Source organism: Staurois parvus, unplaced genomic scaffold (assembly GCF_062004578.1).
Source record: "Staurois parvus isolate SC_StPar_1 unplaced genomic scaffold, SC_StPar_1.0 ptg000424l, whole genome shotgun sequence".
NCBI lineage: Eukaryota > Metazoa > Chordata > Amphibia > Anura > Ranidae > Staurois > Staurois parvus.
This window is the reverse complement of record NW_028318220.1, coordinates 81,870-104,000: the sequence shown is the minus strand read 5'-3', so window position 1 is coordinate 104,000 and position 22,131 is coordinate 81,870.

The following is a 22,131-nucleotide window of genomic DNA, read 5'->3' as shown; positions in this document are numbered from 1 at the left end:
ATGTAGCTGGGGGCAGAGTTGTGGATGGCTTTGTAAGTTGTTGTTAGTATTTTGAATTTTATTCATTGGGCAAGTGGAAGCCAGTGAAGGGATTGGCAGAGAGGGGTAACAGACACTGAGCAGTTGGTAAGGTGGATAAGCCTGGCAGCAGCATTCATGATGGACTGGAGGGGGGATAGCCTATGTAAAGGCAATTTAATCTCAGTATAAATACGGCTCTTCTGTGAAGCCCTCAGAGGTTTGTTAGAAAACAGTAGTGAACAAACGACATCATGCAGGCCAAGGAACACACCATACAGGTAAGGGATAATGTTGTGGAGACGTTTAAAGCAGGTTTAGGTTATAAACCTAAGCTTTGAACATCTCACGGAGCACTGTTCAATCCATCATTCAAAAACGGAAAGGGTATGGCAAAACTGCAAACCTACCAAGACATGGCCTTCCACCTAAACTGAAAGGAGAGCATTAATCAGAGAAGCAGCCAAGAGGCCCATGGCAAGTCTGGAGGAGCTGCAGACATCCACAGCGCAGGTGGGAGAATCTGTCCACAGGACAACTATTAGTCACTCCAGAAATCTGGCCTTTTGTTATGGACCACCTGGTGTACTCTAGCAGTCCACAGGACAGGATTGCCCAGGGCGCGGAGTCTAAGCCCCTGTCCGCTTGTTCACCAGAGCCCCTGATGGTGGGGATGGGCTTGGAGCGGACAGTGACCAGGTCGCGGCCCCTGAGTACACCCACCTGAGGTAGAGGAATCACCAGAGGTAATGAGAGGTGGAGAGCCTGGTGTGAAGAGACAGACAGGTCTGGAGAATAGCAGCTAATCCATGCGGGTTGGATGGATGGCTGAGCAATAGCGTGGTCAGACGGGCCGGGTCGGTAACGGGCGGACAGTGTGGTACAAGACAGCAGGCACAGAGGAATCAGGTCACTCGCCGGGTCTGGTAACAGAAGTTCAGATCAGAAGGGATATCCAGAAGAGTAGTCAAATGAGCCAGAGGGTCAGGGCAGGAGAATATCACCAAGGTCAGGTTCAAGCAAAGGTCAGCAACAGTCAGGAATCAACTCACAGATCACAAGAACAAGATCAGACCATACGGCAACTTGTGTCTGTGCAGGGCTGGTTTAAGTAGCCCGCCCTGCGCCTGACAGGCGCAGCCTAGGTCCTAGTGCCTGCCCAGTGCCGTCATAGGTGATGGGTGCGCCTGGGTCCTAGTGCCCTGCTGCCTGCATGTCTTGACAGACACCTATGCATGTGCAGACCCATGCGTTGCGATGGTCCCTGACACCTTTATTGAATAGTGGCAAGCCATTGTTGAAAAAAAGCCATAAGCAGTCCCATTTGCAGTTTGTAAGAAGTCACGTGGGGGACACAGCAAACATGCAGAAGAAGGTGCTCCGGTCAGATGAGACCAAAACTGAACTCTTTGGCCTAAAAGCAAAACACTATGTGTGTCGAAAAACTAACACTGCACTACACCCTGAATACACCATCCATACCGTGAAACATGGTGGTGGCAGCATTATGTTGTGGGGATGCTTTTCTTCAGTAGGGACAGGGAAGCAGAGTTGATGGGAAGATGGATGGAGCCAAATACAGGGCAATCTTAGAAAACCTGTTAGAGTCTGCAAAAGCCTTGAGACTGGGGTGGAGGTTCACCTTCCAGCAGGACCTTAAACACACAGCCAGAGATACAATGGAATGGTTTAGATTGAAGCTAGAGATGAGCGAATTTTTCAAAAATTCGATTCGGCTGATTTGGCGAATTCCAGGAAGAAATTCGATTTGATGCGAATTAATTCGCTACGAAGTTAACTTATAAAAAGGGTTTCTAGGCTTCAGAGAGCCTTTAAATTAGTGCAGAACACTGTACCTTTAATTTAAATGCCCTTGGAGATGAGGAAGGAGAAGGAGAAGGAGAAGGATGAGAAGAAGGAGAAGGATGAGAAGAAGGAGAAGGAGAAGGATGAGAAGAAGGAGAAGGATGAGAAGAAGGAGAAGGAGAAGGATGAGAAGAAGGAGAAGGATGAGAAGAAGGAGAAGGATGAGAAGAAGGATGAGAAGAAGGATGAGAAGAAGGAGAAGGATGAGAAGAAGGACAGTTCTGTGACAGTTTCTGTCTATTTCTGACAGTTCTGTGACATTCACTCCATACAGCGGTTTCAACCGCTGTATGGAGGGAATGTCCCAGAACTGTCAGAAATAGTCTATTTCTGACAGTTCTGGGACATTCACTCCATACAGCGGTTGAAACATTGTATCTATTTGTTTCCATAAATGGATCCATTTATGGAAACAAATAGATACAATGTTTCAACCGCTGTATGGAGGGAATGTCCCAGGACTGTCAGAAATAGTCTATTTCTGACAGTTCTGGGACATTCACTCCATACAGCGGTTGAAACATTGTATCTATTTGTTTCCATAAATGACATTCTGCAGATACACTTAGAGGAGCTCTGCAGATACACTTTTTGCCGGCTTGGAATTATTCTTATTTTCATCCTACTTCTTCTTCTTCATCCTCATCCTCTTCTTCTTCTTCTGAGGATGAGGATGAAGAAGAAGAAGTAGGATGAAAATAAGATTAATTCCAAGCCGGCAAAAAGTGTATGTGCAGAGCTCCTCTAAGTGTATCTGCAGAGCTCCTCTAAGTGTATCTGCAGAACAGAGGAACTCTGCACATACACTTTTTGCCGGCTTGGAATTAATCTTATTTTCATCCTACTTCTTCTTCTTCTTCTTCTTCATCCTCATCCTCTTCTTCTTCTTCTGAGGATGAGGATGAGGATGAAGAAGAAGAAGAAGAAGAAGAAGAAGAAGAAGTAGGATGAAAATAAGATTAATTCCAAGCCGGCAAAAAGTGTATCTGCAGAGCTCCTCTAAGTGTATCTGCAGAGCTCCTCTAAGTGTATCAGCAGAGCTCCTCTAAGTGTATCTGCAGAATAGAGGAACTCTGCACATACACTTTTTGCCGGCTTGGAATTATTCTTATTTTCATCCTACTTCTTCTTCTTCTTCTTCTTCATCCTCATCCTCATCCTCTCCTTCTTCTTCTGAGGATGAGGATGAGGATGAAGAAGAAGAAGAAGAAGAAGTAGGATGAAAATAAGATTAATTCCAAGCCGGCAAAAAGTGTATCTGCAGAGCTCCTCTAAGTGTATCAGCAGAGCTCCTCTAAGTGTATCTGCAGAATAGAGGAACTCTGCACATACAATTTTTGCCGGCTTGGAATTATTCTTATTTTCATCCTACTTCTTCTTCTTCTTCATCCTCATCCTCATCCTCTTCTTCTTCTTCTGAGGACGAGGATGAAGAAGAAGAAGTAGGATGAAAATAAGATTAATTCCAAGCCGGCAAAAAGTGTATCTGCAGAGCTCCTCTAAGTGTATCTGCAGAATAGAGGAACTCTGCACATACACTTTTTGCCGGCTTGGAATTATTCTTATTTTCATCCTACTTCTTCTTCTTCTTCTTCATCCTCATCCTCTTCTTCTTCTTCTGAGGATGAGGATGAGGATGAAGAAGAAGAAGAAGTAGGATGAAAATAAGATTAATTCCAAGCCGGCAAAAAGTGTATCTGCAGAGCTCCTCTAAGTGTATCAGCAGAGCTCCTCTAAGTGTATCTGCAGAATAGAGGAACTCTGCACATACACTTTTTGCCGGCTTGGAATTATTCTTATTTTCATCCTACTTCTTCTTCTTCTTCATCCTCATCCTCATCCTCTTCTTCTTCTTCTGAGGATGAGGATGAAGAAGAAGAAGAAGAAGAAGTAGGATGAAAATAAGATTAATTCCAAGCCGGCAAAAAGTGTATGTGCAGAGCTCCTCTAAGTGTATCTGCAGAGCTCCTCTAAGTGTATCTGCAGAATAGAGGAACTCTGCACATACACTTTTTGCCGGCTTGGAATTATTCTTATTTTCATCCTACTTCTTCTTCTTCTTCTTCTTCTTCATCCTCATCCTCTTCTTCTTCTTCTGAGGATGAGGATGAAGAAGAAGAAGAAGAAGAAGAAGAAGTAGGATGAAAATAAGAATTCCAAACTGGCAAAAAGTGTATGTGCAGAGTTCCTCTATTTCTGACAGTTCTCTGACAGCTTCTTCACATGTACAGCGGTTGAAACATCTGTATCCTAAATGGAAACTAATAGATACAATGTTTCAACCGCTGTACATGTGTTCCTTCTGTCAGAGAACTGTCAGAAATAGCGGAGCTCTCTGCAGGGACACTTTTGCCGGCTGATCGGGAAAAATCCGATTCGTGCACCCGAAGTAGGCAAATATTCGGATTCGCCGCGAATCGAATTTTTCCTGAAATTCGTATCGAATTCCGGTTTGCCTGGTTCGATTCGCTCATCTCTAATTGAAGCATATTCATGTGTTAAAATGGCCCAGAGGCAGAGATCAGGCAGGTTTTATTTTTTCAAAGACAAAAGCTAAAAATATTGTACAGTGGCAGTATGTTTAAAAATTTTATATTTTTCATATATTTTGTAATATATAAAAAATGCCTTTCAACATAATATATATATATATATATTGAAATATATTGAATACGGCCAAAATTGTAGTATTTCAAATATATGTCAATATATTTAGGAAGAATATTTTTAAGGTATATTTAACATATATTTTTCTTCCATGTGGGAAATACACATTTGCACACTGTTACTGACTAGTGTTCCAAAGGTTCTCTTCTCTCTCAATTTCTCTCAGCTAATGTGACCCCAATGCTGGTGAACAGGGACAGAGGAGGGGCAAACAAGGATGTTGTATAGGTGCCCAAAGTCTTCCTTATCAACTGATGATGTCATTGGTTTTTAGGACGCCAGTGGCTAGAAGGTTGTAATGGTGCACAGTGTAAACCTGTGGCTTTGTGTAACTAAAAGACAGGCTTTATCCATCCACTGGCTTGTATACATTTTTTGGGCAGATTTTAGACATTTTGCCAAGGCACTCCTGATGACTCCTAAAGGCTCCCTAGGCTGCCTGGGGACCCTGGATGAAAAAGGCTGCTCTAAAGGATATGTATAATCTATACCCATGCTTGCTGGATTTTGTGTATGTGGTCAGGGTGACATTTACAGATTACCTTCCACATGCTGAGGAAGTATAAACCAATGAATTAATTTGGACTCTTTTATTCTTTGATCTGGTACTCCTTCTATTTGTGCAAGGATAGCCTTGTCTGTTGTGAGCAGCCTAAACTGAGCCAGTGATCTCTTCAAATGTATTTGCCCTCTCACATTATCACTTTCTTACTTTGTATGAACTCATATCAGTATCTCTTGGATGTTTTTTCCTCATTGGAGTCTATATACTGAAGAAGGGCAAGGATTACCTTCTAGGCAAAATAATTTTGGCTGGCTAACTGCCATTGTGGTATAGCACGGACCAAATGTTTTGACAAGTTGGCATTGAGATGCTGGGAATGGGGGTGATTTGGGGACATTTTTCTTCTGCTCCAGCAGCTGTGGTAGAGACATCTGCCCGGTCTAGGATGATCCTGGAGATGGCAGAGCAGGTTTTGGAGACCTACTCAGCTAGGGTATGTGATGACCCTCTTCCACACTTGAGCTGGAAACCTAAACATCTGAAAACTCTTATAAGACTTCCATCTCTGCCACTGGAAGTCAACATTTTGTAGAGAGGAGGAATATGTTGGAAACACTGAAAAATGAGGAGGAGGAGTATGGTTCTTTTATAGCCAACTGATATAATTGAGTCACCTTTCTTACTGAGCTTTTTGGTGCACAACTAGGTGTCTACAGTATCTCATGCGTGTGGTACCCAAATAGCTGGTACTTTTACCACAGCTCAAGACAGAGGATTCAGACTACAATGTTGCTGTCAGAAACAGATGTGCAAACAAAGACCCACACTAGAGAAATCTATGTAATGCCCAACAATGCTTTCTACTGGAGAGCCTGCTCACCCCCTTACTAACTCCCCATGCAGAACCTCTGCCAATCAATTTAGACTTGCTTGACATCTTGAATAAATGGGATTGTCTCATTTTAATAACTGCTATGCTAATAGGGTGAATAGAGATGGTGTCAGGAACCAGAACTGAACCTGAAACCTCCTTGTGTCTGGCTGTGGCTCTTCTCGCTGTGCCACCACGGATGCTGGACAGTTCCCTGCCTGATTCCTTGGACATGCTTGCTTTGTGTCTTGTTTCTGGTGAACCTTGAACCCTTTGCTCTTCTCATGGACTTCTTGATTTAAAGGCTAAGTTCACCGAATATGTTACCCATATTTAGGGTGAAATATGTAACATGTTTCAGCTCCTGTCCCCTGTTCCCTCTCACCCCCCTCAGTGTGACAGCAGGCGGGGGATCTTCTGCCATGCTGTCACAATTTAAAAACAGTGTAGCTGCCCACATGGCTGTGTCATTCATTCACAGTTCCCTGTGAATGGATAGACTACAACTACCGTCAGTCACTGCACCTGACTACTTGTAGTTCTGAATGAACTGCAAGGGAACTGAGTGCATTCACAAGCTCTGCAGCTTTCAACAGACAGTCTGTATGAAGGTAAAGGCTGAAAGTTGCAGGGCTTGTCTGCAGAAGTGTGTCCATTGCTCCCCTGATCCACTGGTCATGGGTGCAATGCTTTCCAGGCACCAGGAAAAAATAATAAATGCACCCTTTTTTTCCTGCAAAAATATGTGCATTTATATTTTTCTTGAAAGGTGAACTTATCCTTTAAGCCATGTCCCTTTAATAGCTGTTTACCAGATTATTGTGCTGTCTCCAGCCAGTATCTTGCTCCTTGCATACCTGCTGTGTTCCTTATCTTTACTACCATTGTTTGGCTTGTTCATCGACTATGCTTATGCTTGACCCTTATCTGCCTCCTCTGTTACCCAATCCCACTTGCTCTTTTCCAGCTGGGGCTTTACAGGGGGCCTCAAACTGGCATTAGCATGCAGCAAAACCCATCCCTACCATTAGGAACTCTAGCTAGTGCTTAGATCCTGTGCTTCGGGTGAGCCCGCATCATCCACTAGGGGGATCTGCTTGTAAATTTCCAGCAGACTACTCATGAACTTTTCTACCACTACAACCACTGGCCTCTGAACCTGACCCCAGACTGTGGCAGATGTGTTGCTTTATTGCACAAAAATAAAACCACACAAGCATATAGTGACATGCTGCAAACAAACAGCACCTTTGCATGTATCAGAAACAAGTGTACACTGTGAATAATGAAACTGAAATAAATGAATAAATAAATTAAATATGTCTCCCAAAAAACTATATCCAGAAATACTAAACCCCAACCCAGCATTATTATTTTTTCCTTTTTACTTAAGCTAGCAAAAAAAAATACATAAAATCAGCAACTACAGTTGTTGCTGACACACACACAAACAGAAATTCCTAAAAAAGAAGGTATCTGAACTGTAAAAACAGAGGGGTAAACATAATATGAAAACACACACCACAATGCAGTCCAGAGTAACAGTATAGCACTAAAAATCAATTAGTAACAAATAACTCTGGAACCCAAACTTTTATAGTGAGGGGCCTGGCACATACCAAATCCTGCATTAGTTCACTAGGCCTGTACGTTGCAAATGGCTTTGTTTCGCCACGAATCCATCTAAGCCCTGAATCCGAACCTCGTCCCTAATAGGCATTTTTGTAGTAATTTCCCTTTTTCGTTCTTGATTTTATTACTACACCAAATAACATCATAATGACAAGTCTAAATGTGTTTAATGTTTTGTCTCCATTACTCAGCTGTGGGTTGGCATAGAATGGCTACCCACTAGACCATTTTTGCCATCCTCTGTGACTGTTGTGGTCAGTATGAGTTTCCAGATGAGCGGACCTACTGCTCACATGCTCCTAGATTAGATCATCCATCGAGTCACACTAGAGTCCCAAGGGATAGCTGTGGCTTACCCGTTGTGGATTATGTATAAAACTGATAACACACAAAACGGAATTGGGAACACGTTCCAGAGTACATTTTATTTCAATATAAATAAAATGCACTGAAGTAAAAGCCAACTTTTTTTTAGACTGAAGAATATCAAAAACAGATGCTATTAAATCACAATTCCAAACAATTTGCCAGAATTATAAATTCCCTTTTATCTTAAATGCTCAGTTAAAGAATGCATGGTTCATATTATTGATGGAAATAAACATAAAATGTTTTACTAATATAACTAATGCAGGAGATGATGGGAAACAGACTGTGCTAGTGACTTGGAAGCTGCAGAGCAGTAAGGGATGAAGCTGGGTATTCCTTTTACTGCTATAAAAGTTATTATGTTAAGCTGCTTTTTGACTACACGCTGTGTGTAGTGCTTTAGGTGACTTCATCTCCTCCACAGTTGTTCAGAATGGCAAAATGCTCCTAGAATAATAGGTTTTTATAAAACCCTTCTACCAACCAGCATTCCTAAAAATTAAGAAATGGAAAATTAGGATATCTACAACTGAAATAAGTGTTAGCAAATTTACATGAATACTTAATTTTTTTAATGTTTGTATCAAGCAATAGGTTTATTTACATTGGAACTTCCGACAATTAGCTAAACTACACAGTAAGGATACAAATATAGATCTTTACTTGGCATTTGATTTATATTTTTGCCACCTTGTTTTCTTTCTATATTACATTTCCAACTTTTTTAATATTGATAGTTTAATTGCTAAATTAAAGCTGAGCTTCAAGCTGCTTTTCTCCTCCCCACACCTCTAACTAATCGCTGTCATTAAGGAGTCTTCTTTCTTCTTCCATGCACAGGAGGCAGGGTGCTTCTTGAAGTGTCCACGTCACTACCTGCGTGACATGTATACCTGATTTTGGATGTCCAGTGCTGGGGTCCACTTAAGATTGAGAAGAGTGTCTGCAGGCCATGATGTCAGTGTATGAGTCCCTTGAGGACTGACCAGGGCTGGATTACTTGTGCCTTGCACCTGCAAAGGACATGGACGAGGGATGGCAGACCTGTGAGGGTATAAAATGCTCCAGAAGGTATTTTTAAAAATGAGTTTGGGGAGGGGAAGGGGGGTTTAAGTTTTTCCTAGAAACAGGTTTTAACATTTAAATATAAACCAAAAAGTTTTCCCCAGCTAAGTAATGGGACTTTACAGGCAACATATACGTATATAAAATATAAATAAATTTAATTATAAAAATATTTAAAAAGTCATATTCTTGTGGAATTTCAAGTGCCCAACTTCCTGTATTCTAAGACCCTAGAAATCCTCAGTACCCAAGAGGTTATATTTAAATGTTAGTGTAAATGAGCCCACTACAGGTTTCACTGCCTAGTTGCCAACATCCTGAAAGGTATAAACCAAAACTTTTTCCCCACCTAAGTAATGGGACTTTACAAACAACATACACATATATAAAATATGAATACATTTTATTACAAAAAGATTAAAAACTCTTTAGATCAACACACTTTGTACATGCAGATGGAATATAGATCAACATTTACAGTTGCAAGAAAACATGCTAACTTGCTGTGGAAATAGCACCTCTCTTTTCAAAATGGTAGAGAGGGAAGGAAGGCGGATGTTTCTTCAGCTGGAAGAACAAACGCGTTTCAGAACTAAGTCTTTCATCAGGTGTGAGCTTAAGAAAGAGGATGGCTAGAAAACATTCTATAGAACACAATAAGGAACAGTAAGATTCCATACCAAAATGGTTGTATACTATATTTGAAGACATATATCTGTGTTACATACCATCCAATTCTTTTTCGTTACATTTTTTGTCAAAAAATGTATATATAAAAGTAGAGGGTTCTATTGACTGTATGTCCACCACTTGCACCCTAAGGCGTCCCGGACTGAATGTGGCCAAAAGATGGAAGGAAGTAGGGAAAAATGCCCTCGGAGGTCTCACACTGATGTCACCCCAATACACATCAGAACCAAAAGCTATGTTACCAGTAGGATGTCTATGCAGCGAAGAAGTTGTTTACTAGAGAACATCTGTTCCATCAATGGGGGGGGGTACAATCCAGATTTAAAACATTGTTGCTGGTCAAAAGGGGTCCTTATAAGGGGAAAAAAGAAATCTATATATATAATAAAATAATCATCCATATTAATTCATCAGTATGCCCCATATGAATGGAACTGTCAAAATTAAATCCATAGACATAAATCCGCTGGCACAGAAATCAAAAGACAAACCATGTGGAAACCATGTTATGTGTCAAGGAGATTAGTGAGCGCTTAAATTTATACAGCAGCAAATGCACCTAAAAAGGAACCTAAAACCTTCAATAGTATATGTAATCTGAAAGAAGGGCAAAATGACAATATGCAAAGGATAAATGAATAAATAATTAAATAAATAAACTGATTAAATATTTCAAATAAAAGTCCAGTGTGAGTGTGATATTGTCTTTAATTTATGCAAAGTAGAAATCTTGTGGTCATGAGATAAAATCCTGTGCTCAGGTGAAGATATGCTTCATGTGACAATTATTCCATTCGGTGAAGTGCGGAGAATATGGTAAAAATGCACACTCCAGATGTACATTTAAAATATGCAGTGTAATATGTAAGATGAAATCAGCCAGAGGTCCCCTTTAAGGTGGAATGGATGTACAGTCTGAAAAGGATATCCCTCCTCTGGATACTGGAGCTGCTTTACAGCTTGATGTCACATGGAATTCGTGCAGGCGGTGGATCGGCCAGCTCTGGCGGAGTCCTCGGTGTCTGGGCTGATCTCCTCCCTCCTCCCCTCCAGCTGTCAGCCTGCACTCTGCCTGCTGTGGGGGCTCCCCTGTATGGCAGTGAAATCTCCTCCCTCCCTCACACCGGGATGTCCTGCACTCCTACCAGATCCAACAAGCATGCTCCGTCCACTCCGATCCCCTCATACTCCGGAAGATGGGGCTCTACTGGTCACGGCTGGCCCTGGTGCGCTGGGTGGAGAAAAACCAAGGGCATTCCCCAGGAGGCACAAAAGCGACACCTAGTCATAAACATAGGAAAAGAACCCCAACCATTAGCAGCAGTACAACCTATTAGTATGCATAGTGTATTACAGTGTTACAACAGTATACAGCCATTAATAATAGGGCAAACATAAAATATGTTAGAGTGAGGATGTGGTGCCATGGATTAGCCTAAATATGATTAAGGGACCATAAATATAAATACATAGAATAAAAATAAAAAGGAAGGAGAAAAGAGCAATATCCCCGACAGAGGAACAATTAAGGGTCATTTTATCTTTCCCATCCACCTGACACAAATCCATCCATTGGGGTGACCTCAGTGTGAGAACTCTTCCCTACTTCCTTCCATTTTTTGGCCATATCCAGTCTGGGATGCCTTAGGGTGCAAGTGGTGGACATACAGGCAAAAGAACCCCCTATGTGTGGAATCTTACTGTTCTCTATTGTGTTCTATAGAATGTTATCTAGCCATCCTCTTCCTTCAGCTCACACCTGATGAAAGACTTAGTTCTGAAATGCGTTGGATCTTCCAGCTGAAGATACATCCCTCTCTACCATTTTGAAGAGAGAGGTTCTATTTCCACAGCAAGTCAGCAAGTTCTAGTTCAACTGTCTGTAAATGCTGATCTATATTTCAGCTGCATGTACATAGTGTGTTGATCTAATAAGTTTTCAATCTCTTTTGTAATAAACTGTAGTTCATTTTATGTAATGTGTATTTTGCCTGTAAAGTCCCATTACTTAGGTGGGGAAAACTCTTTGGTTTATACTTTTCGGGATGTTGGCAACTAGGCAGTGAAACCTGTAGTGGGCACATTTACTCTAACATTTAAATATAACCTCTTGGGTACTGAGGATTTCTAGATTTCAAGTTGGGCACTTGAAAGGATATGGCTTTTTAATGAACTGAAGTGCATTCTCACAGAATTTCAAGTGCCTAGCTTTCCTGTAAGGCAGTAGTCATGTAACATATGCCTCCCAGAAGCATCCTAAGCTGGTGCCAAGTAAGTATTTTTTTTTTAATTTTGCAATAACTTTATTTTGAAAATGTTTAAGTGATTTTGCTTTGGGGTTGGGATTTCATAAAGTGGGCCTTTTATTTTTATGTAAGGTCCTCTATAATGAAAGTACACAATGTAGCCAAAAGTATTTGAACACCAATCCTGTGCATAAAGCCAGGTTCATAAATACATGGTTTGATGAGTTTGTTGTGGAAGAATTCACATGCCCTGCACAGAGCCCTGCCCAAGCATACTTAAAGCGGAGCTCCTCCTAAAAGGGGAAGTTCCGCTTTAATGCTTTGCCCCCCGCTCCCAATTAAGGATTGGCACCTTTGGGGAGTGGGTACCCGATTTTGACAGGTACCCTCTCCTACTTCTACTGCGATTGCATAGGCGATTGGTAGCGGAAGTTGTCCTCCCACCCTCCTTAGTCTTCTGGGACACGTGACAGGTCCCAGAAGACTACAGGGCCAAGCACAAACATTTGCATGTTTATTGAATAAGAAAGCACAGCACAACCTCAAATCCTTGTATATGCATTAATGGAAATAATCTTCACCTAAAACACAACAGTCATATAATCCATGTGACAAAAACTGGTGGTATCATTGGAGCCGAGAGGTAGTTTGAATTAAAAAAAAAAATACCTCACCAAATTCCACTGGTTAATACATGACTACAAAATATTTTAGCAGTAGCGCGAATATGCTCACTTTTCATATTCAATACTTTTAAACCCCCAGGGTGTGACATACAGTCAATCTACAGATTGGTCATGTAAGCAGATTCTTGCATATCAGGATATTGTATTTTCTTAATGAATACTCCAACAAGCAATGTTGCACTTTGAGTAACTCAGTGTTTAGTTCGTAAAGGAAAACAATTTAGTCCAGAGCATTTCTGAAGTGGAGCAATTCATATCTTCATTTACTATCCAGCTTCTTATAGTAGTGATGGAGTGATTCTTAGCATGGCCACATAGATGAGGAAATTCCGCACAGAGCTCACAATGTGGAAGTGACTTTAATAAACAAAAACTTACCATGTCATATGCTACAACAACCACCCGATGTCATGGAGTATAGATAGACCAGCGTCACGATTTTGGCAGCCAACAAGGAAGTCACCATCATTAATGCATATGGCCCAAACATAAATATAAGACCTTTATTACTGTCTTTGACTCTGGACTGTCAAGCTCAAAATGATTTAATGCAGTGTTTTCTCTCCAGGAAGACAGGTCATTACCACTTCCTATCTCCTTGAAACAGCTTACCACCCACAATACTCAGTTATCCATCCTGATGGAAGCTGCTGATCTCAGTGAAGCCTGGAAACACCAGCATCCTGATGACTGGGACTACACTCATTCCACAAACCCTTAATACAGTTTTGCTGCCCTGCCTTCTATTCACTAAGGCAGCAAAAGCAGAACACATGGTGGATTTTGGTCACTCTTCAGTGTTGATTGGGCTGGGAATTGGGGGCCCCCCGTCATCTGGAAATTCTTGCTTAGCCTCAGATAAACCTTTTGTGTTCAATCTTAAGTCATTGTGGACTGAATATTATTTGGAATGCAATGCTTTACAAGAAAATTATCCAGTTCTCTTCTGAAAGGAGGCAAAAGCAGTTTTGAGGCATCTAATTCTTGCATTCTTGATTTTTAAAATTAGGCAACAATTAGGCAACAAATCTGGCATGCTAGGGGCTGCTTATGAGCACAGTAAAAAAGAAAAGATGTTTAAAGATGCCCGAACATGCATAGTCACTGGACAATGCAAATCACAGAAACAGGTAAGCAATTAAACAAAGCCTATGATCACAATTTTCAATGGACAGTGGTGATCACAGCCAAAAAGTTCAAAGCAAATGAGAGTCAAAATACAGATACAAAACACTGTGGGGTAATTTAATAAAGCATTTACAACACTTTTTCTGGAGATACAACCACATTAGAAAGTCCTGTGCCAAATTCATGAAAGCTTTATGACAATTTTCTTGGTATTTTCTGACACTAGTTTTGAAATTCATGTAGTTCTTATATGAGACACTTTTATATTCAGGTTTGACTGCAATAAATGTACTTATTGTAACATGTTATACTGTATGTTACACCCATATTTAGGGTGATGAGCACCCTCGTAGTTCATTACTCTTTCTGCACCAGTTTCTGTATCAGTATCTGTCTGCCCGTATGAGTGGTGTGGTCAGGCAACTGCACTGAGTGTCTGCAGGAGTCAGACATTGCACCTGCAATCTGCTGATCCTGCAATAAAAAAAAAGTGAATTTATTTATTTTTTAAAAAGGTGAACTTGACCTTTAAGAAATTCCACCCCATCGATGAAATAAAAAATAGAATTACAACATAAAATATCCATGCAACTTGGCAACAGAGATAATATTAAAAAGTGTAGTTTATTTAGAGGTACAGTGGCCCCAACTCTATATGTTGTTATATGTCCCTATGTTATTAAAAGGCATAGCCTACAATTATTATATCAAATAAGAAACTGGTAAAAAATTAAATTAATACAGATAATACAGGGGATGGGGGTGCAAAAAGAAGCCCCCAAAGAAAAATCGCCCTCTGTGCATCAACTCCTACTTTTTAATGTGCAATGATAATGTTGTTAAAGGAAAGAAGAAAACGAGAGTTGTTTGTTATGCGCTTTTGGGGATAAAGTCTGTAATTTGTAAATCCACTGATATTCCTTTAGAAGTAACAGATGATGACGGCCACCACGTGTCAAAGGAGGGACATGATTACATAAATTGGTAAAATGACAGGAAACTGGTTTGTCAGATGTTTCTGACACCATTGATTTATGTATTGCAGTTTTGTGATTATGCAAGTGTACATGAAGGTCAGGAACAGATTTCTAAACATAATAAAGTCCACACTGACTGTTGAACAATGTTTGAAGACCATATACACATATCTCATTGACTCATTTCTTGCCTTATTGGTCAACACATCTCACTTTATGGACACATCTAGGGGACTGTTTTTTTTTGGGGGGGGGGGGGGGGGTGCTGACGTATCTCCTATATTTTTTGCCTGTCTTTTGGTACTCGCTTACATAAACCTACAGAAGCTTAGGCCTCCTGCACAAGGGCATATAAAAAATGAAAAAATGCTGCATTTTTTCTGCCAGAACTTGGCACAAAAAGTTCATGTTTGTAGCTGTGTTTTTGCATTTACACTCTTGCATTGAAGTGCGTATGTGAACAGAAACAATCTCCTGCATTCAAAAGCAATGCACTGTAGAGCAGAGTCAAACTAGAATTTTCAGCTAATCCAATGATGCCGCTTACTTTGCTGCACCCTACAGACCGGGGAAACCCAGAAGGAATACTGAAAAAACTAGAAACAGGGGATGCACCAACCTAGCACATTGTCATTGCAATAGCTTTATTGTGTTAAAAAATCAGATGTAATATCTTGGGAATAGGGACTGAGGCTATGAGGCTGATTCCCACCATCTGTGTCTCAGCCCTATGGGCCATTGCCCTCATTGGAGGTTGCCCACGGTACCATTGATCTCAGTTTTATGAAGTCGATGCAGTGATGCTCATGGAACGTATTCACTATAGATTACTGGATAGGATGCACTTATTTTACAAAAAATGGGATGTTTGGAAAACTCATAGGCATTTACTGTCTGACCAATGAATATTCATGATTTAATTGATGGTGTATTTCTGTTGGTGGGCTTAGTACTCTGCTTACCTTCCTGTCTACCTTGCTCATGTACTTAACTTTTATGTTCTACATAACTGTACCTAATTGGAAAGAATATTAGAGATGTGCCTTTTTTTCTGTTGAATGTTATACCTTATGCTGTTAAGCTGTTTTTGCAGCCTATTTCTTAATAAATAAAAATGTTTGTAAAAAAAAAAAAACGATTTATACTCACAAATCACAATAAGGCACATCAAAGTCCACAGTGTACATGTAACATCCTATTCACCTAGACAAGACTCAAGTATAAGAAGATTTTCCAAAAAGGCTGATGCATTTCAAGGGGAGGTCCCCTCTTCCTCAGAGACAATTTTTGGATATTGCATAACTGGTCTTTATATAATGAGTACATAAGGTTACATGAGGTTCTAACCAAGCTCCTCCCATCCATGGGTGGTTATAAAACAAACCATGGATGTGATTTCAGATGTTCTAACTAAGCTCCTCTCATTCATGGGTAGGTATAAAACAAAACATGGATGTGACTTCAGATTTATATATCAAATATGTATATATATCCACATGTACACATGTATATATATATTCACATGTATATATATCCACATCTCCCATATCAATCAACCTGTATGATAGGCAAAAAAGCAAATAATTTGGATCTGAACTGTTGGCGCATTGCAAGACCAGACCACCACACACACATGTGAAGGAAAAAGTAATAAAAAGGAAAATGCAGAGACCGCAGCTACAGTAATTAACCTTGGGGAAAAAGTCCAAAATGGATAGCATTACTGGGGAGCTCCGCCCTGTGTTCCAGCTGCCACTATGTCAAGCCAGAAGACCGGAAGTGCGATTCAGCCTTGTTGTTTTACTTGTTTTTGCATTTATATACAGTATGCATTATATTTTAATGTGGGTCGCTATGAATTTATTATCAGGCTGTTACATTGCATTATATATCATCAAGTAAAAAATATTGCTGATCGGACAAACTATATATATGCATGTCATTACATATGCATGTATTTTCTGACTTATACCATTATATCTCATAGTAATATCAGTCATCCCTTATACATCCCCACACTGGGGGATATGCCTAGAGGTAGAAGTTCAGGCCCGAATCCCACAACTGGTGGTCCTGCAAGTGCACCGGAAGAGGAGAAAGAGCACGGTGACTCAGATGGAGGAGCCGGTGCCTGCTGCCACACTCTCTTGAATTTATTGCACTGTTGCAAGTGATCAACACCTGCGAATCTACAGCCATAGCCAAACATTTTAAGAATAACACGAATATTATTTTTCACAAAGTCTGCTTCCTCATTTTGTATGATGGCAATTTGCATATACTCCAGAGTGTTATGAAGAGTGATCAGATAAATTGCAATTAATTGCAAAGTCCCTCTTTGCCATGAAAATGAACTTAATCCCCCCCAAAAAATATTTCCACTGCATTTCAGCCCTGCCACAAAACCAGCAGACATCTTGTCAGTGATTTTCTTGTTAATACAGGTGTCAGTGTTGATGAGGACAAGACTGGAGATCACTCTGTAATGCTAGGGGTGGTGCTTGAAATCATTGTTCTTCCTCTGTTAACCATGGTTACCTGCAATGAAACATGTGCAGTCATCATTTGTTGTTTTGCACAAGAAGGGATTCACAGGCAAGGATGTTGCTGCTACTAAGATTGCACCTAAATCAACCATTTATCAGATCATCAAGAACTTTAAGAAGAGAGGTTATATTGCTTTGAAGAAGGCTTCATGGTGTCCAAGATAGTCCAACAAGCACCAGGACCGGCTCCTAAAGTTGATTCAGCTGTGGGATCAGGGCACCACCAGTACAGAGGATGCTCAGGAATTGCAACAGGCAGTAGTGCGTACATCAGCACGCACAGTGAGGTGAAGACTTTTGGAGGATGGTCTGGTGTTAAGAAGGGCAGCAAAGAAGCCACTTCTCTCCAGGAAAAACATCAGGGACAGACTGATATTCTACAAAAGTTACAGGGACTGAATTGCTGAGGACTGGGGTAAAGTAATTTTCTCTGATGAATCCTCTTTCCGATTGTTTGAGGCATCCAAAAAAACCTGGAGAAGAAAAGGTGAGCGCTACCATCAGTCCTGTGTCATGCCAACAGTTAAGCATCCTGAGACCATTCATGTGTGGGGTTGTTTCTCATCCAAGGGAGTATGGTTAACTCACAATTTTGCCTAAGAACACAGCCATGGATGAGGAATGGTACAAAAAACACGAAAGCAACTTCTCCCAACCATCCAAGAACAGTTTGGTGATGAACAATGCCTTTTCCATCATGATGGAGCACCTTGCCATAAGGCAAAAGTGATAACTAAGTGACTTGGGGAACAAAACATCGAAAGTCTATGGCTGGGAAACTCCCCAGACCTTAATCCCATTGAGAACTTGTGGTTAATCCTCAAGAAGCGGGTGAACCAAAAACCCCCAACAAATTCCGACAAACTGTAAGCATTGATTATGCAAGAATGGGCTTCCATCAGTCAGGATGTGGCCCAGAAATTAATTGACAGCATGCCAGGGCGAATTGCAGAGGTCTTGAAAAAGAAGGATCAATGCTGCAAATATTGACTCTGCATAACATAAACTTAATGTAATTGTCAATAAAAGCCACTGATGAAATGCTTGTAATTATACTTCAGTACACCATAGTAACATCTGACAAAAAGATCTAAAAACACTAAAGCAGCAGACTTTGTGAAAATTAATATTTGTGCAATTCTCAAAACTTTTGGCCAGGGCTATACACTGACAACCAAAATCGATCACATGCACCTGGAAATTGGGTTGATCCAAAAAGATCTAGATAACTTTCATGGCTGCCTGACTGAGGTGAAACATCAAGTCTCTGTGGTGGAGGATCACTCTGCAGACCTCCTTACCAAGGTAAAATACCTGGAGTTATGGACAGAAGATGTCGAAAATCAGTGCAACAATTTGCACATTGCGGGCCTGCCCGAAGGGTTCTGAAATTATTGACCCGTCGCTCTTCACTGTGAACCCACTTAAGATTCTCTTGTGACGGACCAAGTTTTCACTGTTCTTATATGAACTGTTCGTAGGGAGCTGAAGGAAGACCTTACTAAGGCCAAGACTGAGGCTTTGGACCTGGAGAAACAACACACCCAAACTAACGACCTAACAGTAGACTCCAAAAACTGACCAGGAAGACTCTTCTAGGTACCTAACTGACTAGTAAGTAACTGCTCCACCAATCCCAGCACATTATTAAGCAGGGAGAATGCAATGGTAGACTGCTGGCCTGGCTTGCCAGGGAGCAGTCTCCTTCTATGAGTGTCCTTCAAATAGCTGATACATCAAGAGACCTGCTCGCTGACTCCACAGCAATTACTGATTGTTTTACCTCCTAATATAGTGCTCTGTACACTTCTAGAGTGACTAATACTACTGGTGACCTTAGAACTTATATGTCTGTGGTGGACTTTCCAGTTACTTTTAGAGATTGCCTAGAGTCCCCTGTAATGCTTAAAGAAGAACAGAGAGCTATTTCCTCTCTACAAACTAGGTTCCCAGTGGAATTTTATAAAACCTATATGAAGGAAGGACCTTGCCCCTCTTCTTTATTCAATGTTTTTGGCTTCCTTTAAATGCTTGTTGCCTCCCAGTTGTGGTTCCAAAGTATGGCAAGAATATATATTTATGTTCCTTGTATTGCTCTATTTCATTGTTAAACATGGATGATAAACTACTAATAAAATTTCTGGCCAATCGCCTTGATGTAGATATCAGCAGCATTGGTACATCCAGATCAATCTGGATTTATGCAAAGGCACCAACATTAATATTCAGCTATTGTTTATGCATATAGCGTTAGCTACAGAGGATAGACCTGGGGTGGTGGCATCTCTTGACACTGAAAAAGCATTTGATTCTGTTGACAGGAATTACCTATGGATTGTTTTGGAGTGCTTTGGCTCTATCTATATCTCCTGGCTCACATTTCTGTATACCAACTCTACGGCAAGGGTGCAGGTTAATGGTACACTGGTACCCCCTTCCCCTTGTGAAAGAGGGATGAGACAGGGCTGCCCTTTCTCCCTGGGTTTATTTTCATTAGTGATAGAACCTTTGGCAATTTTCCTCTGTCAGAATCCAAGTGTGCAGGGAATCCCAGTTTGGTCCAGATTTCATTATATGCCAATGATTCTTTATTGTACTTGGTTAACGCATCTTCCTCCCTAAAATCAGCTTTGGCATTCATTGAGCAGTTTGGTTACTATTCTGGGATCTGTATCAACTGGGAAAAATCGGCCCTCTTTTCCCTTCATCCTTTGGTTTCTTGTGTAGACACAAGCATAACTGCAGTAGGCGGAAAAGTTCACTTACCAGGGAGTTGAGGTCCGTGGATGGTTGATGGCCTGTCTTGATGACAACATTAATTTCCTACTTGCCCAGTTTGCACAGAAATGTCAGTCCTGGAATACCCTCTGTTGACTCCAATGGGAAGGGTAAACCTGCTAAAAATGATATTTCTACCAAAGTTCCTTTACTTTTATAGGAACATTCCAATTATACAACACAAAACCACCTTTGTCAAATTCATTGGTCTCATAGCCTCATTTATTTAGGCAAAAAAGACTCCTAGATTGACCAAGAAAACCCTTCAGCTACCTTTATCTCAGGGAGGCCCGGTGCTTCCGCATTTTCAACTTCACTGTTGGGCAGCTGTGTTGGTTACGGTATGATGGTGGTGACACTGGAGGCTGCGCTACTGGCATCATACTCTGCACAAAGTAACATGGTGTATCGAAGATCCTGAGCCCATCCCTTGGTTACTGTTCCTATGAGAAGGACAATTAGGGTGTGGACGCAGACTAGGGAGGTGTACTGTGTCCAACTTCTAACCTCATCTACACCTTTGGGGAACCCACAGCTTCTCTATCTTTCCCAGATGAACTCTCCAAAAACCTGATCTGCCCCTATGGACATTGGGCGTGCACATTGGGTGGTTGAATTCACATTTGGTCTTTGTACAGCTATGTGGTGTGTTCTTCTATCAGCAATTTAATTAGATGTTGAGAATGTGAGAACGCCATCTATGTAGTGCTGGCCTGTTGTGTTCTACATAATTATGTAATTCAAAAGGAAATAGTATCTACAGAGCCCAAGCACTGTAACCCCACACAGGACATTCAGTTCAGAGATTACAGCCACAAAATTATATGATGCAAATTAGAAATCAATTTGCAGATTATTTTCTGTTCTTTGGAGGCCAAATGCCCTGGCAAAAACAATATACTTCATCTATGTTTTCCTGGCCACATTTCCTTCAGTGATACCTGCTGCTGTATTTAAAATATCACCCAAAACACACAGCGCTTACATAATAATTAGAGATCAGCAAATCGAACATGATGAAGTGGAATTCGTTCCGAAGATTTGGAAACATTCTATTCGCGACGAATCCGAAGATTAGCAAACTTCGGATGCACGAATCGAATTTTCCCAAAAATGGCGGCGACATGTGTGGCGACGGAGAAAATGGACAGAGAAGATGGGGCGGGGATCTCTGGGAAGGCGCGCAGACAAGGCGCGCTGACCCATAATGCATTCATGACATGTGATCGCATTAGCCAATCAGCAGCCAGCCAGCACTGTGTAATGGTGGAGCTATAAATCGCAGCCATCTTAGAATTCTCCATTAGCCTCCGGTCATTCAAGAGAGACAGACCTGTGTGTATTAAGGGACAGAGTTAGGGCCACAGAGACTTTAGGGCCACAGAATCGTTACTCAGGGACACAGAATCATTACTCAGGGACACAGAATCGTTACTCAGGGACACAGAATCGTTACTTAGGGCCACAGCTATCAAAGAATTGAAAATTTAAAGTGACATACACCCTTTTTTTTTTTGGTGGCTGTCTTGCACAGTTGGTGCTGCAGTTTGCCGATTGTGCAAAATAAACTGACTTTCTGCTTCACAACCACTATTGTACGTTCAAAGAGTTAAATCCATTTACACGCCGGCTGGCGGTAATATTTTTTGGGTGATTAGTGCATTCCAGTGACACAAACGTACAGTTTCCAGCCAACGGCAAGCTGCAATTGACCGATTGTGCTAAATAAACTGACTTTCTGCTTCACAACCACTATTGTACGTTCAAAGAGCTAGATCCATTTACACGCCGGGTGGCGGTAATATTTTTTGGGTGATTAGTGCATTCCAGTGACATAAACGTACAGTTTCCAGCCAACGGCAAGCTGCAATTGGCCGATTGTGCTAAATAAACTGACTTTCTGCTTCACAACCACTATTGTACGTTCAAAGAGTTAAATCCGGTTTTATTTTTGGGGTGCTTATTGAATTAAAGAGTATGTCAGACAACACGCAGAAGAGTGGCAGAGGATGCAATGTTTCAGGAGCGAGCAGACGTGGCAGCAGAGGAAGGGGTCGAGGCAGCACTAGTCGCAGCCAGAGGCCAGT